The sequence below is a fragment of the Dromiciops gliroides genome, chromosome 6, assembly GCF_019393635.1.
Source record: "Dromiciops gliroides isolate mDroGli1 chromosome 6, mDroGli1.pri, whole genome shotgun sequence".
Lineage (NCBI taxonomy): Eukaryota > Metazoa > Chordata > Mammalia > Microbiotheria > Microbiotheriidae > Dromiciops > Dromiciops gliroides.
This window is the reverse complement of record NC_057866.1, coordinates 145688764-145708544: the sequence shown is the minus strand read 5'-3', so window position 1 is coordinate 145708544 and position 19781 is coordinate 145688764.

Here is a 19781-nt window from a genome sequence, read left to right as displayed (position 1 = left end):
TGTAATTTCATTCAGGTAGAGAATTCTCCCACATTAGTAGATGCTTTGTAACTTACCATCTCAGAGAATTGCTTAGAGCCCTGAGGGGGTTCAAATGACTTGCTCAGAGTCAGACAGGTAGCATGTGTTAGAAGAAGGGCTTGACCCCAGCTCTTTCTGCTTCTAAAGCTATTCCTTTATCCATCAAACCATGCGGCAAACAAGGTAAAATACTGCTTCTTTTCTACAACAGATCTGAATTTTGCTTTGAATAGTCTCAAAAAAGATTGAGAGAGTATGCAGGAAAGCACTTTGGAAAGCATAAAGAAGTACATAAGCATAAGGTTTTATAGCAATGATTTAAAATTTGCAATGTTTTTTTCATATTTTATCTCATTTGATCCCCACAACAATCCTATAAAATAGTTGCTTATTTTATCTTCATTTTACATATGTGGAAAATCAGACAGAGGTTAAATGGGTTGCCCAGGATCACCCAAATAGTAAGAGCCAAACCAGATTCAAACTCAGGTCTTCTTGCCTCTGAGATCAACAATCTAAGCACTGTACCACCCACCGTCCTTAGTAATGCACTGTTTTAACAAATATATTATTATTAATACTATGTCATTAATATTAGTGACTAAAATGATACTCAATTCCACAAATATTTGTGATTTTGTTTTGCCAGAGTGGGTAGTCTCTCCACTCACACAGATCACACACTCTAGGAGATGGTTTATAAATCTCATTGTGACTGAAAAGTCTATCACCTTGTGGACACACTAGTGATAAACCTCTTTGACTTGATCTAGGATGGCTTTTAGATGATAGGCTTATCAGCCATTACTATACCTGTATGCAAAGACTTTTCAGCTTAGTAGGAATTGTCAGCATGCACTCTTCCCTGGCGTGGCCTTGGGGTACCGAGGGTCACCTCTGCAGGCTGATGAGAATTAATAAAGAAAATTTAAGAGACAAATCAAGTTTTCCTTTTTTGCCCTTTAATGTAAATTTCTAGAATTACTTCCTTTCATTTCAAAAACTCTTTTATGTATAGACATGCACTTAGGATCATAAAAATTCTTTGTCAGGCATCAGGTTTTAAATTTATTACTTGGCAATCTTCTTTCAAGCCTATGATTTGCAAACTTCTTCCAATCCAGACCAGTAGACCTTAGAAAGTAACATGGAATAGTGATTTATTAGATGAAAGATAATGCCCACAAACTTGCCCAAGTCTGACCATTACATGTTTTTGATCATATCTCTGCTCCTGTTCCACAGTGAAGGTGAAAAACACTAATTAGGCTTTTCACTGGGGCTTGCTTAATCTTATTTTTATCTGGATCTCAGGGAGTGTTTGATCTGGGGAAGTAATTTAGAGTGGTTTTCAATGAACATGAGATGGAGTTTCAAACTGACAGTGGATTTAGCTAGAATTAGGAATCTCATATAATATGCATTTGTTAAGGTCAAATAAAGAAACCTTTCCACCTATTTGGGTTTCTCACTTTCATCAAAGTATGTATTTCTGTTTAAGAGTCATTCATAAATGAGACTGCTCATTTCATAGTTGATGCAATGTAAACTCCAGTCATGCAAAAAGCTAAAGTTCCCTAGCTACTAATAGTGTTTCTATGTACAATAATTCTCTGTAAGCATTACTGGATTTAACTTACAAACTGCACACAAATGTTTGTGTATTTTTAGAAGACCTCAACTGGCCATTTCACTAGTTCTCAGTGTGCAGATCATGCTAATATTCTACAATGTTCAATAATTATGATATCAATAGCTGACATTTATACAGCTCTTTAAGGTTTGCAAAGTGTTTTATGTACATTATTTGCAGTACAATGTAGGCTCCTTGAGGACAGGAACTATCCCTTAACAAATACTTGTTGAATTGTCCTATATTACTTCTGTGTGGAAATGGTTATTGTTATGATGTCGGAGGACCTCGGTTCAATCCCTGACTTTGTTATTCACTTAACACTGGACAAAGCCATAAGCACACTGGGCTATAGTTTTCTCATCTGTAAAATGAGGAGGTTGGAGTTGAAGGCATTTGGGGTGCTTTGATTACTCTTTTACAGAGGAGGAAATTGCTTCTCAGAGAGGTTAGAGATCCACTCTCAGTTACATAGCTAATAAAAGTGGAGATAAGATTTGAATGAAGGTCTCTTGTGACTCTATGTTGACTGTTCTTCCTACCCTGGAAAATCGTAAATTATCTCATTTCATGGTCTAGTGATGAAAATGGATTCAGAAGACTTGTGTTTGAATCCTGAATTTTCCACTTCCTACTTGAGTAACTGTGAGGAAGTTGGGCCATCACCTCTTGGGCACCTGTTTGCATAAAGATTAGTTATGAAATATTTATATCCAAACAGTTCCAGAAAATAGTATTGCTCATAGATGAATAGTTTTAGAGCTGAAAAAAGAACCTAGAGGATACATGGAAAGAAGGAAAGAAAGATGGAAGGAAGGAAAAGAAAAATAAAGGAAGGAATTAAGAAAGAAAGGAAGGAGAAAGTATTAAGAAAGAAAAAAGAGAAAGGAAGAAAGACAAAAAAGATTCAAAGAAAAAGAAAGAAAGAATCATTTATTAAAACATTACTATGTGCCAGGAACTCTGGTAAACACTGAAGATAAAAATACAAGCAAAAAGAAAGACAATCCTTTCTTTCAAGAATTCTACATTCAAATATGGAAAGACAACACACACAAAAAGTGATGGAAAAGGAAGCAGGGTTAAGTGATAGTGATGAAGGCCTACCTAGGGGGAATGGATTTGAAATCTAGAAGTCAGAAACTAGAGAATGAAGACCTTCTGCACCCCTTCCTAAAATGGAGGTCCCAAGGACATATATAATCCAAACCCCTCATTTTACAGATGAGAAAACAAAGGTACATAGCAGTTAAATGGCTCTGAGAATGCCTATTAAAAAGGATCAGCAGAGTGGCTGACAATGCCACCTAGTGGTTAATATTCATTAAGTATATACAAAGTGCCATGGCAATTCCTGGGAGTTCAGAGTAGCAACCATACCTGCCCTCAAAGAGATTTGATTCAACTGAAGTAAACCATACAACCTGTCACTAGATAACTTGAGGAGGAAGAAAATGTTAATAACCAAGGGTATTAGGAAAAGCTACTCAGAGGCTTCCTATGTCTATCTGTTCTTTTGCCCCAAACTAGTATAAAGACTGGGAGCTTCTGAAGGCAACTCAGTCCTATGTCTTCAGTTACTCTGAAGTAAGTGTTTAATAATTGCTTTTTAGTTTATTCATTCATTGCAAAACCTTTGTCTTCCCAAACAAAAATTAATTGGGAAAAGGAGACACTTTTGCACTCATTTATTCATTCATTCATTCTGAAATTTTTATTTTCCCAGACCAAAAGAAGAAGAAGAGAAAGGGGCTATTAATAGTCTGCATGGTTAATAGATTTAGAATTGGAAAGCACCTTAGAGAGCTTCTAGATCAATCCCTTATTTTACATATAAAGAAACTGAGGCCAAGAGGCAGTAAGTGGCCTGGTAGAGATTCAAACCCTCAGCCTCACCACCAAAACTCCTACAAGATTTGAGTCCAAATCCATGCCTCTATTGCTCTGATAGAGTGGTGAATTAGTAGCTTAAATTGTCAAGTTACTGTGAAAGTTAAGTTGAGTTGGCAATGTGGAAAGTCAATGAATCACATTCATCCTGGCACTTTCCCACATCAAGAAGATCACAGGTACTTTCTATGTGCTAGGCATTATTCTAGGCCAAAGCTTCTTAAACTGTGGGTTGCAACCCTGTATGGGGTTATATAACCGAATGTGGGGGTTGTGAAAAATGTGGCAACCATAAAGTCAAGAAAAGAGAAGATGTTGGAGAAATAAGATCATGCTTCTGGCTTTTCCAGATAGATGGCAGGCAGGAAACCTAGAGCCTAGAGAAGGATTTCCTTGTGCAGTCTTCTATTAAAGAAAGTCCATTAGCAAGAACAAAAGCAATAGGCAGAAGAAGTTCTATTGTCCTGAGTAAGACTACGAAATTTAGTTTCTGGTCTTGTGGAACTTAAACTGCCAGCTGTCAGTATTTATCTGAAAAAAAAAGTAGCCTTGTATTTATTTTGTACATATTTTTCATTGACTAATTAAAGTACATTTTGTTTTTCTTTTGTTTTATTTACATGACCAGAATTTCTCCCAGTATAACTCCTCCTTTCCCTTACAGAGAGCCATCCCATATTATATATATTTTTGGTGAGGCAATTGGGGTTAAGTGACTTGCCCAGGATCACACAGCTAGTAAGTGTTAAGTGTCTAAGACCGGATTTGAACTCAGGTCCTCCTGAATCCAGGGCTGGTGCTCTATCCACTGTGTCACCTAGCTGCCCCTAGAAGTAATATTTTCTAAGAAAAAAAAGTAGACAAATATCAAAAATTAGAAAGACTAATTAATCCATAAAAGTTTGAAAAAATATACCTATTTCAGCAAAGATTTGGGGTGCCTCCTCATTTCTCTTCTTTGTAGTCATATTTAAATATATATTCCTGTGCATTTTCTGTCTCCCTCAATAGAACATAAGCTCCTTGAGGACAAAGACTATTTTGCTTTTTTCTTTGTATCTCTGTTGCCTAGAACAAGGCCTCTTCAACTTTTTCCACTCATGACCCCTTTTTGCATGAGAAACTTTTATGCTACCCTGGGTATAGCGGTATATAAAATAGATATTATACATAATCTTTTAAGGTTGCCACATTTTTCACAACCCCCACATTCGGTTATATAACCCCATACAGGGTTACAACCCACAGTTTAAGAAGCTTTGGCCTAGAATAATGCCTAGCACATAGAAAGTAACTGTGATCTTCTTGATGTGGGAAAGTGCCAGGATGAATGTGATTCAGTTGTAATGAGACTATTTTTCTGAGATTGTAAACAAAGCAAAGCCAAACTTAAAGTATTCTATTTGGCTGAATACATACATACATACACATAGACATATAGACACATGTATGTATACACACATGCATATATGATATATGTATATGCTTATATTATCTTTACACATATACTGTGATGTTTAAAATCTAAATATGATGTCTAAAAAGTCTAATGTGTGGTTGCCTTAAATTAGAAGCTTTAGCACCAGTCTTTGGCCATTAAGCATTTATTAAAGTATAATAGGTATTAGGAAAAAAGAACACGTGGAGTTAAGAAAAGGCCTATCTAGCCTAAAGTTCCAGCCTGGTCTGATTCTTCCTCAAGTCCTCCATCACGAACCTTCTTCAACCACAAACTGCCTTAAACTGAGTGTGGAAGCTTTTTATAGGTCTGGAGAAGAGGCAGTCCTTACATACTGCTTCAAGCTGATTGGTAGGCGTCATACAAATCCATTGGTTCACTGGACTTGAAGGTGGTCTCGAATTAAGTTCAAAGCTTTTAGCTTCTGAGAACAATACCTCTTTAAGGGCCAGCCAGGTGTGGTTACAATCTAATTAATTTGAAGTAGGCTAATTAGCAGTCAATCACTCTCACTTAATTCAATCAGTTTAAATTAATCTCCAGGTGAGCCTTTGAGTATCTCCCAAATCACATTTTTTTCTCTTATTTCCCCCACACTTCGTTAAGAAACATTGTTTCCTTAATGAAGCATCTAGTCTGATATACATACCCACACATACACATATACATGCACATACACACACGCACACACACACACATATATATTTATTTATTTATTTATCTATTTATCTATTTATCTATTTATTTATTTGTTTATTTGTTTATTTATTTATTCATTCATTCATTCATTCATTCATTTATTCATTTATTCATTTATTCATTTAATTATTTATTTATTTATTTATTTATTTGTTTGTTTGTTTGTTTGTTTGTTTGTTTATTTGTTTGTTTGTTTGTTTGTTTATTTATTTATTTATTTATTTATTTATTTTTATCCATTTATTTATTTATTTGTTTGTTTGTTTGTTTATTTTACTCTACCTATTTCTTTCATAGTAGAGGGAATTCCTGATATGGAAACTCCCTCCAATAATACAGATAATCAGCTTCATTACAAGGTAAAAGTTTTAAACAGTAGTCTGTGGCAGTAAGATATCAAGTGATTTGACTGTAGTCACATAGCTGTTATAGGTCATAGTCTGGACATGAAGCCAGGTCTCCCAGATGACAAATTGAGCCTTTACCCCACTCTTCTACATCACTTTTCTCAAATATGGAACATAGGTATAGTTGCCCCACCCTTGCAGGTCAGTCTAAAGACTTTATTATAGGATATGTTTCCAAAAATAAGATTGCAAAGTAACTGAGAAAGAAGGCCAACCCAGCTTTCTTTCCTATGCTTTAGTTAAACTATACAATGTCATAGTGTAGGAAGAAATTTGTTGTACACTTAGGCTGTGACACTTAAGCAAAAGGATTTGGGCGTTTTTGTTTTTGTTTTTGATGATTTTTCATTATTGCTAGGGTTTAGACAACTGAATGCCTCAAGTAAAAAAATCACTATAAACATTTCATTCCCTGCTCTAACAGTTACCTCACTGCTTTCTTCCTAGTCATCCTAAATGCTTTCCTTTTGCCATCCAATCAGAAGGAAAATAGAAAGTACAGGAAGCAGCCTGTTTGAGGCAGCAAATTGACCCCTCTGGGTGAATAGATAAATCATCAGAGTTTTGCGGTAAGCCTTTTACCTTTGGCCAAAGGGAATATATGTCCCTAATAAAACTACAAAATCGGAATGAATTTAATGTGCAAATTGCTACATGACAGAGTTTACCTTTCTTTTTGTTAAAAAAAAAATTTAACCATTCATGTTTAGACTTCTTTCCAAGAATCGCAGAGCAAAGAAACTTTGCAAATCACAACCTGAGGACTCTTAAGCACTCAAAACAACAGTACAAGCAGATAAGCCACATAGATAGAGTTCCCTAGGTGAATAGGTAAATAAAGCATCTTCTGCTTTAAAGATCAACAAGTACATGGGCAGTGGGGCAAAGAATATGGAATATTTTTTCTTATATACTCATGAGTGAGTGAGTAAGTGAGCATAGTGAATGGAAGGCAAGGTTTGGGGTGAGGAAGGCCTATAATAGGATCATAAATTTAGAACTTAAATGGACCACAGGTGTCATTGACTTAACTCCCATAATTTTACAGATAAGGGAACTGGAACTCAAAGAGGTTGGCCAGGATCGCTCAACTTATAAGTGTCTGAATAAAGACTTGAATTCAGGACTTCCTAATTCCAAGTCTAGCACGTTATCCATTATACTTCACTTGTTCAAGGTCATGTAGATAATAAGTGATCCTTGATTTGAACCCAGGTTTTCTGACCTTCAAACTAACACCCTTTCCTCCGGGAAGGGGCTACTTCAGTGTCCCCAGGCAACTTTATAAGACAATACATTGCAGCTGGTTTGCTAAATTAGCATCAGTGAAGAGAATTTGCACATGAGGAGTTGTATATATGAATGAAATACAAGTTCTGACAAAAAAAAAAGTAAATTAAAAAAATCTCCAAATCTTCTCCAGTAGGGACAAAGGGAGGGAAAGGGGAGGAGGGTGGTGTGAAGGATTGAGGGAGGACGTATATTATTAACCTAGGAAATGCCTTAATTACAAATTTACCCTATAAAGAAAGTAAAACTTTACTTTATATGTGACCTCCTAAATGTAACTTACTTCCCAGAGTTATAGAACCTGTAATACCTAGGTCAAAAGGCCCTAGGTATTACAGCTGAGGGCACAATGAATAGAGCCTAGGCCTGGTGTCAGAAAGACCTGAGTTCAAATTTGGTCTCGGATACTTATCATCTATGTGATCCTGGGCAAGTGATCCTGGGCAAGTCACTTAATTACTATCTATATGCCTCCGTTCCCTCAATTGTAAAATTGGGGTAATAATAGTGCCTACCTCAAAAGGTTGTTGTGAGGATCAAATGAGATGATATTTGTAAAGCACTGAGCATGGTGCCTGGCACATAGTAGGCACTATATAAATGCTTATGCCTCCTATTTCCTCCCCCTCTCACTTAGAGTTTAAGTTCAATGCCCTAATTTGAGGCATAGAGATATGAGAATCTACTTGTTTGAGGTCATACAGATAGATAGTGCTAATGACAGGGCTCAGTACTCATCCTCTTCCATATAACTAGAGTATAAACTAATCTATATAAGTTCTACCTATTAGGAACAAGCACCACACTGGCTCATATATAAAGGCCAAGGAAAGAGCCTTTTTTCTCTCTTCATGCTCAACTACTGGTGTGTTAAGATAGGTAAATTCCAAGGGGAAAAAAGTATGTCCAATATAATTATAATTAAAATAGTGAGATTTAGACAATTTAATATCATTGTCTCAGCAATGTATAACTTTTTTTTTAATTCTAGAAGCTTAGTAATTGTAAAAAGTTATCACTGGTATGCAATGGAACAGAGCTGACAAAATATTAAAACATGTAATACATTTGCTCATTTGTTCAGTACTTTTTCTAATTCAAATAGATTCCCATGTAGGTTTGCAATTTATTTTATTACATATTTCATTTTGTCAGTCTGCTGTTTTATTTGATGGCTATAAAAAAAGCAGGCAGGGTCTCTTTAAAGTCAATTAGATTTCTCCTTAATAAGAAATTGGATAGTGACGGTTCTAGAAACTGAGGTACAATGTTAAGTAAAGAACATAGGGAGAACATAAAGATAAGTCATGGCTGAGCATAACAAGGAAGGAAACTAAATCTATGCTACTAGTTGGGGATGAAGTAGTTTTGAATAACAAAATAAATGTTAGAGATAGAGAAATCCTAGAACTGGATTACCTTATTTACTTTCAGTATGTTAATTGTAATAGGAATAATTTGTATTATCAATTAAAATTATCTTTTAAATCAATTTTGAATAAAATTTAAAAGATATTTTGGCATGGTAGATGGGGTAATTTGGTGATCAGATCCCACATCTGATACTTCCTACATTTGTAAACCTAGACAAGGCATTGACCCTTCCTTTTCCTTGTGCAGCAACCTGGGATTATGTAATGAAGTCCTAAAGGCTGTGATCTGATTTGGTTAAGGGAGTTATCTCATGGGGACTTATTCCATGCTGTGGCAACTGCAAATCTTCTGTGGCTGGATGAACCAAATTTTATACTTTGTCACTGATATTTTAATAGATCTTATTTGTTTCTCATAATGATCACAGGCATCAGTAAAAGAAGTCTTTGAAAATTATCCTGAGGCATTTTTAAATTCTTAACAGACGTTCCAAGAAAGTTAGCGGAAACCCTAGATCAATATGAACTAGAAGGAGGAGAAAAAAAACAAACAGCTGACCTTTTCTGGAAGATTCTTCCTAACGATGCCCATGTAACAAGGTCAATAGATTAGGAACATTCCTAAAGCTGAGTAAATTTAATGATAGAGTCTAAAAGCTGACAGTGTCTGAGATTCCTCCTACTTCCCTATTCCCAACCTTTCTAAAGACTGCAAGGACTGGTTAGAAAAGAATGACAAATCTTTTAGGATTTTTGTTTTGTTTTAAAGCTGACACTTACTGGTTCTCTCCCTTCTATTTTCTCCTTCCAGGATCCATGCCTTGGCCTTCTTCTTTTTGGAATTCCTAAGGGGAGAGAGACCCAGTTAACGAACCACTACAATAAAAAATTTTCTCCAGATGTAAAAACACACTAAAATGATAACTCATGTATTCTTTCTAGCTTTGTGTTTGTTCCTCAGGTCTTGTGTTTTGGTCCTGGCATTTCATCTGTTACTAGGATCACAGACTCTAGAGCTGAAAAAGAAATCACTTAATCCAGTCCTCATCATTTTACTTATAAAAGAAGTGAGTTCAAAAGAGGAGAAAGAATTTGGCAAAGGTTTCAAACAGGTCATAAGCCAGAATTTGAACTGTCCTCTGGCTCCAGATCCAAGTATCATTCCAACTATACTCCCTTACTCCACCTACCACAGCAGTGAGGTCTACCAGAGAGAAATGATATGCTTAGCAAGCCTGCTGGGCAAAAGTATTGTAATCGAAGTTACTTCATCTGTGACAAAGGAAAAAGGGAACTTCCTCTTTTCTCCAGCATATAGAGTTTAAGACTAGTAATTTGCAATCTACCTGATGAGCCATCAGCCACCAGGATGAGTGGAAAACTTCACCTGAGAGACAATATGTATGGTGAGTTTGCAGCATGCATTTGTGGGGCCTCAGGCTATGGGAGTAATTCAAGGTCCTATCTGTGTTCTGAAGAAAAAGAAGGAAGGAATGACTCCTTTTTCTTGTTTAATCCTTTTCATTTTCTCTAACACTCCATGACCCCACTTATAGTTTTCTTAGAAAAGATACTGGAATGGTTTGACATTTCCTTCTCCAGTTCATTTTTCAGATGAAGAAACTGAGGCAAACAGGATTAAGTGACTTGCCCAGGAGCACACAGATAGTAAGTATATGATGCCAGATTTGAACTTTGGAATATGGGTCAGTCTTTCTAACTCCAGGCCTGATGCTCTATACACTGCATCACCAGCTCCCATAATAATACCAAAGGAGCCAGTTAGCCATCTTCCTGAGCCAGGCTAGAAAATGAGGGAATGGAATTAATGACCTTTTTCATCCATCCATTCTAACTCTAAATCTATGACCTTATGAAGTACTCATCACATGGTGAGGGTGTATTTCCCATTTAACATCTGTCAGTAGAGAGAATGCCTAATAGCTATCCTCTTCAAAGGGCCTCTCAGAGTGTCTCTTCCCTTGGCAAAGGGAAAAATGATGAAGAACAGAGTTGGGGGTTAGAATGCCACGAATGACAATTCCTTGAGAGTTTTAATATTGCATCATTGAAAGTATAATTCCACACAACAAATATACTATGCTGTATAACATGAATGTATCTTACTTTTGTGACATGCAAAATTTGGAAGGAGATGAGAATATTAACAGAAAATGGGGTGAGAGGAGATATGAGCAACTTTTGTTAAATTTACAAAGTTTTGTTTGAAAATGATCTTTCACTTTAAGCCCTAGATGGAATCAGTCAAGAAATCTGAGGCAAGGCTCTAAGAGATGAGGATCCAGACAGATACCAGAGAAACAGCGGGTATCTGCCCACTTATATTTTCTATTCCATGGCCCACAAAAGAGACAGTTGTGTCAGCAGAGAGGAAAATGTCCTTTATCTATCTATACCAAGGCCTATCTATACATGTAAATGTGCCTACCCCACTACATATGCACATAGAATAATGTCGAAATTTCTAAGCCTGACTTTCAATCTTGTCCACAATCTGCCCTCAAACTGTCTTTTCAAACTTACTCTCAACTTTTTTCAAACACAACTTGTTACTTCATCCAAATTGGTTTGTTCACTATTCTTTGAACATGTCTTATAGATTCCCTTCATAGTGGGCAATCTGCTTTAGGCCATTGTTGGATAGGTAGGTGGATCAGTAGATGGAGTGCTGGGACTGATGTCAGGAAGATCTATATTCAAATTTAGCCTCAGACACTTACTTACGAGCTGTGTGATCCTGGACAAGTCACTTACCTGCTATTTGCTTCAGTTTCCTCATCTGTCAAATGGGGGTAAGAATAGCACAATAGTGTCTACCTCCTAGTGTTGATCTGAGAATCAAAATAATAATTATAAAGCACTTAGAACAGCACATAATAAACTCTCTACAAAATGTTGTTGCTGCTGTTGCTGCTGCTGCTGCTGTTATTAAGCTCCTGGTTTGGAACTGAAATGAAATACAACAAAGATAGATTAATGTTTGACAACAAGAGGTTCACTTAGCTATAACACAGAAAGGACACAACATAGTCATGCTACTTAACTGAGGTAGAACAGGCTCTTGTGATTTCTGAGTCTAGTCAGCTTGAAAGGATATGGGACTCTTATCTGAAGGACCCTGGCTGCCTAGCAGGAGGATTCTTTTATACTTTTAGGTGACCAGGAAGTTCAAGCATCATCCCCTGGTCCAATCAAATCTCAAGAACAGTTTCCATACTTATTTTTGTTTTGTTTTGTTTTGTTTTGGGGTTTTTTTTTAGTGAGGCAATTGGGGTTAAGTGACTTGCCCAGGGTCACACAGCTAGTAAATGTTAAGTGTCTGAGGCCGGATTTGAACTCAGGTACTCCTGACTCCAGGGCCAGTGCTCTATCCACTGCGCCATCTAGCTACCCCAGTTTCCATACTTATTAAGGAAAAGCTGGCCTGACTTTCATGTGTGGGATCTTAAGCTAGCTCAGACCCCATGCCAAGACTCCAGGAAGCAATATAGCTCCTATCATATATTTGTTTGCCCTATTTTGTTTACAGACATCATTTTGCACATTAGTGCAAATCTCAAAAGGGGATTTTTCTCTTTTTGCCTGGTGTCCCAACCCCACTTTTTCTCTCAGAAATGTCTCTAAAATAAAGCTTAGGCATGGTTCATTTCTAGTTCCCCAAAAGTGGGCCCCAGATTCTGCAGTGGCATAGTAAAATATGAGCATTGAGTAAAAGACATGGGATAGCCTCTCCATAACACTCTCAATAAAATATATCTTCCAAAGAACTCATATGAGCTAATGAATGAATCCAGGAACATATAGCATTCAGCCCATTATCCCTAAAGTTTTCCGAAGGTGAAGGCCCTAGAGAGGACTGATGAACAGATAGGCTCCTTTCACTTGAGGTCTGCATTTTCCAAACAATTTCATGGAAACAGTAAAGCAGATAAAGTCCTAATCCCTTATTCTCCTCTTGCCCTCCTTCTCTGTCCCATGGTATGGCTTTAGTCCTCTCGTTCCAGCAAAGTCTCCTGAGGATCCTCTTTCTGTTCCAAGAAATAGCTTTTGAGGAATTTTCACTTTTTAGTAGGCCGGTGTCTCACTCTTAAACTAAGGAACTCTTTTGAGAATACTAAAATTTGCAGTGAATCTTCCTTCTCAGAGATGTTTGTGTCCTTACTTCTGTTCAGGAAAAAAAAAAAAAGCAGCTAGGGAGAAGGTTAGAAAGGAAGTGACAATCTGTTAGTTCCCCCTTCGGGTCACCTGAGCTTGTATGGGCAACACACAAAGTCTCCTTCCAGTCTCCATTTTCTTCTCCTAGTAGGACGGGGGAAGGGGAGCAAATGCATGCATACCTCCTTGAGGGGAGCCTACCACCAAAGGTCAATGCCCTGCACTCTCATCAAATTGATTAGGGCCTCTCATTATCACCCCACAACACTTTCTAATAATCTTTTCATTGACTTGAAAATAAATTGATTTTTATAGTAAGGAAAAATAAAAGGAAATTAATCTGAAAAGAAAACATTAAAGCCTAAAGAAGAAACAGTGGTATTACAATGAGTTATTGATGAATTGTTCTACAATGACCAAAAAAAGACTTTATATACTGGAACTTGTTTAAAGACAGATGACCTTTGAAGGGATTAGTTAACCTTTTCACAATTTTGGAGAGTTATCACTTTAAAAGATAAAGGTCAGAACGGAACTCAGCCTTCAGTTAGTGATGGTTCTGTGCCTGGCACCCTGTTTATAATTTTCTAGAATTTAATTCAAGTTGAGAAAAGGGTGTCCTGGCAGATTATAGCAGACAGACATAACACCTTCCCTTATAATATTCATCTATTGTATATAAACTGAATATGCATCTTGAAACCTGGGGGAAAAAAGTTTAATCATGGAGTTTTCTACCTGGAGCTTTTAACATATTTTAGTAAAACGTCTTAGATCAATAGAATTATTTCTGGTATAAGAGCAGTAAAAATGTAGCATGTTCATGTTTTGGCAGGAATTTTATTGTGTTTCCCATATCCCCTGAAGATTCATTTCTTTACATACTTGGCCCAATTCTCTTCCTCTCTGTACCCTACAGTTATACAGTCAGGGTTTATATGTGTCCAAGAGGATGTATAATTAGTACCAAAGGGAAAATTGGTTTCAGAGTTGAAAACCAGGAGTGTAACATAAAATTCCTGCATGCTAATGCCTTACTTTCTACAGACTGTAGCTTGTACAGAGCAAAGACCCCTTGAAATTCTCCTAACCTTGACAGGTTTCCTTTAGGTTGTAGTAAGCAAGAAGTTTTTTAAACTGTCCTCTGTCTTCTGTTTCTTATTTATGTTTTCATCTTTCCATATCTTAGAACCCATAAAAATTTGCCTATGGACTCATTCATTCTAAAAGAAATTACCATACTATTGTGAAATAATGGCTGTGTAAATGTATTTCCTCCTAGACTTCATAACTAAAGCCACTTTTATAAAATGGAAATAGAAAACCAATTTCTTAGTATTTTATTACAAAGAGGAAGTTTAGTATACTGGACTTGGAGTTGGCATAACTTGAATTCATACCCTTCCTCTGACACTGAGTAGCTGTCTTTTAAGTACTCAGTCTCAGTTTTCTCATCTGCTGAATAGAACTAAAAGTAGCTAATATATTAGGAATCTACCTTTTGGGGTTCTTGTGAGCAACAGTCAGATAATGTATGGAATGTGCTTTACAAACCTTAAGTTGCTATATAATTTCAGTTATGGTTCTTATTCATACTCTACCACCAAAAGAATCACTAAGAATGTGTGGAGACTTAAAGGAAAGAAAAATAAAAATCAAATTGTTAATATTACAAGCCATTTCAAGTAAGATAACACAATTTTCAAGGTGATATTCTTCCTATAAGAGGCAGCATAGCCATGTAAACTCGAAATGTAGTTCCAAGGCAACGTTATTAAATTACAGATATACAGAGCTAAAACTTGAAGACAGTTTACACACATTTTCCCCTAGAGAAGCAGCATTGTATAGACAGGGTAATATACTGAACTGGATTCAAATCCTTCTTCAGACACATTAGCTAAGTGACTGGACGAGCCATTTAACTCCTCTGAGCATCATTTTACTCATCTGTAAAACGTGAATAACAATGTCATCCATTGCACAGATTGGCTATTAGGTTCGAATGAGATAACACAGATAACACTTTGCAAACTTTAATACACTATATAAATGTCAGCAATTATTATTATTACTATTTTGTTAAGGAAATACTTGGTATGGATACCTTTCCCAAGGGAAGCTAGGTGTCACAATGGATAGAGCACCAGGCTTGGAGTCAGGAAGACTCACCTTCTTGAGTTCTAATCTGGCATTAGACACTTACTAGCTGTGTGACTCTGAGCAAATCACTTGACCCTGTTTGCCTCAGTTTCCTCATATGGAAAATAAACTGGAGAAGGAGATTGCAAACCACTCCAGTATCTTTGCCAAGAAAAACCCAAATGGTATCACAAAGAGTCAGACATGACTAAAAAATGTTGGAAAAACAGAAACAAACAACCTAACCAACATCATCACCATCACCACCACCACCACCACCACCACCATCATCCTTTCTATATATCATAGTGACACATTTTCTTGCTTTGTTTATATATTTAAGCATCTGTCAATATTGTTCATAACTCCTTTATAGTTAAAAAATTTAATTTATCAATTCAAAGCTTTTAAAATGTTCTCTAAATTTTGCGATCCAATCATATAATTATGAGATTAAAAGAGGCCTAGGAAGCTGTGTCCATTCTGGCATGTGTCCATTCATTCAATAAACAAACATCTGTTTTGCTCTTGCTAAGACAAACCAGGGTATAGTAGAATGAACTGGACCTAGAGGAAAGAGAGGTATGTTTTCTAAACTTGATTCTAACATTATTTAACCCCAGGTAAGTCAATTTTCCTTTCTTATTCTGTTTTCTCATCTCTTAAAGAATGGGGTGAATAAGTATCTAATATATCTGCTCCTATCTCACAGAGTTGTCAGAAAAACATTTTATAAACTTTATTGCACTTCAGAAATGTGTCATTATTGTTACTATATGCTTATATATTTATTTTATGTTTAGTGTACAAATAACAAATAACATTTATAAAGGACTTTCAGGTTTTCAGTACACTTTACATGTGCTACTTCATTTGATTATCACAACCCTGAGAGCTAGGTTTTATGGTGTTATTAGTATAACCGATTCATTTTACAGTTGAGAAAACTGAGGCACACAGAGATATTACGTGGCTTGCCTAAAGTCACACAGCTAGAATTTTTCTTATTCTATGTTCAGAGCCTTTGCCTTCTATTAGACTGTCTCCTTTTCTGTGTACATATTCTACCATCCTTTCCTCCTGGAACTCCCAGGAGAATGTAAGTTTCTTGAGAGTAGAGATTTTTTTTTTCCTGACTCTGCTTCTAGACTTGTATTTCTATTTCTAGCACCTAGCATAATGCCTGGCATGTGGTAGTCACTTAATAATTGTTTATTCAGTTGAATTAAATGGTATTAACATTAATAAATACCTACTTATATCCTTTCCTCCTTTTGCATCACAACTTCAAGTTTTCTTTTTTTACTTTTACTGAGACTGCTTTCTCTACCAATTAAATTTCTCATTTTATCTGACAGAATGATTGTTTCCAAGTTGAACAAAGCAATGCTTCTCAGATATTCTGTTGAATTTACTACTGCTTCCCTTCAGTGAATACCATTTTTAAGAATAAGAATTGTGAAACAACAATAGTCAAAGCTGATAGGTCAGACTTTGGGGTCAATGCCATTTAATTGCTTGCCATTTTAATATGCCATTCAAATATTTCAAGTGCCTATTTGCTTCTGGTTCTTTTTGCCTAATTAATGGATGTCAGAATAACTTAGAGGAGTCTTGCATTGATGACTGGGGCACTGTAAAAATTATGTTATATTCTGGTTATAGCCAATACTCAGAGAAAATGTTGTTTTTAAGTTAGCCACACACTGAGCAAGATTTCCTGACCGGGTTTAGTTCCTTACTTATATGCAAGTTAGTCCAGCTTCTAAAAAGTGTCTTACTTTCAGCAACTTACAAAATAATACCCTGTGGACATGAAAAAACTAATGTAGCTGAAGCAGCTTTTCCTTTCAATGGAATGATAGCCCCACAGAACTTTGGAGCACAGGGAGACCTTCGATTTTTATTTTACCAAATCCTTTCTTTTTACTGGTAAAGAAACTGAAAGGCAGTATAGCAAAACGGAAAAGAATATGAGATTTGGAATCAGAATAGCTGGGTTCAAATTCTAACACTGTTATTTACAACCAGTGTGAGCTGACACAAGTCACTTAACTTCTGATGACCTGAGTTTCATCTGTAAATGAGAGTGGAACAAGATGATGAGGCCCCTTCAGGTTTTAGATCCCCAATCCAATAAAATCCAAAGTGATAAAGGCACCTATAAGATGCCTTAATCAATCAATGAGTCAACAACAAACAATAGTTGTCTATAGTGTGAAGAGTGCTAGACTGAAAACCCAACCTGAAGTCTCATGGTGACATGGATGTGGTCTTGTATCCTTAAAAGTTGGTCCAGTAGAGCACCAGCTCTGGCAGCTCCTATCATCCCATAAGCTTCCAATTCTACCAGATGATGAATTGCATGTCTGTTGATTGATGATAAGGCCGACAAATTTCAGAGAGGCTGGACACTGTCATTGTCATGTGATTAAACTTTTGGTTGTTCAAGTCATTTTAACAAGTATTTATTAAGTAACTACTATACTAAAGGCATGGAGTTTCCATTCAATCAGAGGATACAACATGGACACATATAAGTAAATACAAGATATATACAGAGCAAATACAAGATAATTTGGGAGTTTCTAGAGAGGAAGAGGAGGCAGATCATTGTAGGCATAGAGAACAAACTACATGGGAGATAGAATGTTATGTACAAGGAACACACATCAAGTAATCCAGTTTGTAAATAAAGTAAATTGCATGAGAGGAAGTCATTTGTAATACATTTGTAAAGGAAGAATGAAGATACATAGCTTTAAAGCCAAATGGAAATTTTCATCTTATTTTAGAGGCAATAGGGAGCCACTTAAGCTTTTTGAGCAGGAAGTTATACTGACAGACTTTGCTTTAGAAGTATCATGTGGAGGGTAGATTGATGAGGAGGGAGCCAAAAAGCAATGAGAACAATTAGGAAGAGATCACAGCAGCCCAGAAAAGAGATGAGAGGCTGAATGTTGGGAAGCCTGGAATGGCAGGGTATCTGTGTGAGCGACAGCAGTCACAGCAACTTCCAAAGACTATCTATTACATTACACAATGACTGAATTCTAGGTCAGTTGAGAGATTAACCCCTAATGAACAGAGTTGCAAGTCATTCCATAAGTATGCACAACACTATACTAGTCAATGATTGATATTCAAAGTTTCAAGAAGACATAATCCTTCCCTTCAAGGATATTACAGTCCAAATAAGGGGTAAAAGACACCACCTGAAACAGCTATAACACACTATTTCATAAGAAGCATATTAGAGCTATAAAATAAAATGCTTTGTAAGTTCTGAAAGAGTGGGGATTTTTTTTTACTTTGAATTTTGTTTATAACACAACAGGAGCTTGGAAAATTTCCTGGAGAGGGTGGTATTTTTGTTGATTTTCAAAGAATGGATGGGATAGGCAAAGTGGGTGAGGCTTTATAGTCATAAGGATGCCACCAACATCCTGTGGGAAAGTTACTTAGCCTTTTATTTCTATACAGAATGGAATGTCATTGATACTATATTTGAACTCATTCTAACTTATTTGGTTTATACAGATCCTAGAATTTTTTTTCAAATATGAAAATCCAAATTCATGTTTTACTTAAAGGCACCTTATTTTTGTCCACATTGTGGCAAATATCATTTTTATATTAGTATTTCAATGGGACATAGGGCCACATGAATCCAGTTTTATGGAAAAGTTTCCTCATTTTATTAGTCCCAATTGTTATATTGTTATAAAAAATAAAACTGGTATTTCAATACCACTGTAAGGTTTGTAACTTTTTTATACTTTATTTCATTAAAATATTATAAGAACCCTGTTATAGTTGTCTCTGTTTCACAGATGAAGAAACTGAAGTTCAGAAAGATTAAGTGGATTACCTAAAACATCATTAGACCTTAAAGCTCTATGGTTTGCAAAGTATTTTATATAAACTATCCTATGCATTTCTCACAACAACCCTGTGGTATAGATACTATTATTATCCCCATTTTATAGTGTGGAAATTGAGGTTAGGAGAGGTTGAATGACTTGACCAGGCTCACCAAATCAGAAAGATCATAGACAGGTTTTAAACTCAGGTCATTCTGACTCCAGTTTTCAAACCCAGATTTTTCTTTCTCTTTGTTCATCATTTTACCCACTATGCAACACTGCCTGTCATAAGTAAATTCATATATCAGCAAGGATAAATTAAGTTAGAAATAATAAATTAGGCAATTTCCTCTAGGTTCATGTAGAAACATGTTTTAATCACACATGCACTCATTGGACATAGCATAAAATAGGCACCCTTTAAATATTTTGATTTCCAATATAGGAAGGTAGGAGGAAAATCAGAGATGGGCAAACATCTTACTATTTGCCTTTTTTCATTTAGTTAAGAATTTAAATTGCTCTACAAGTTAAGGAAGTGTCTCTGCAATTCCAGTCCTTTGTGATTTCAAAATTGAAGTTCCAATGAAGGAAAGGTCTATGTGGTTTCACAACATGCTCATTTTAATCACCTATCAAAGATGGTGGGGTCCAGAATGGAGATGTAGTATGAAGTCCCAGTACTTTGGGAAGAAGTTACCCACCCTTATTGACGGCTGACTTGTAAAGGTCTTTTAAGGCCTTTTGTTTTTACATCACAGCCATTTCTACATATTTTCCTCTTCCTTGAACCTATGCTGAAGAGCCTTGGCCTTTTTGAAAAAG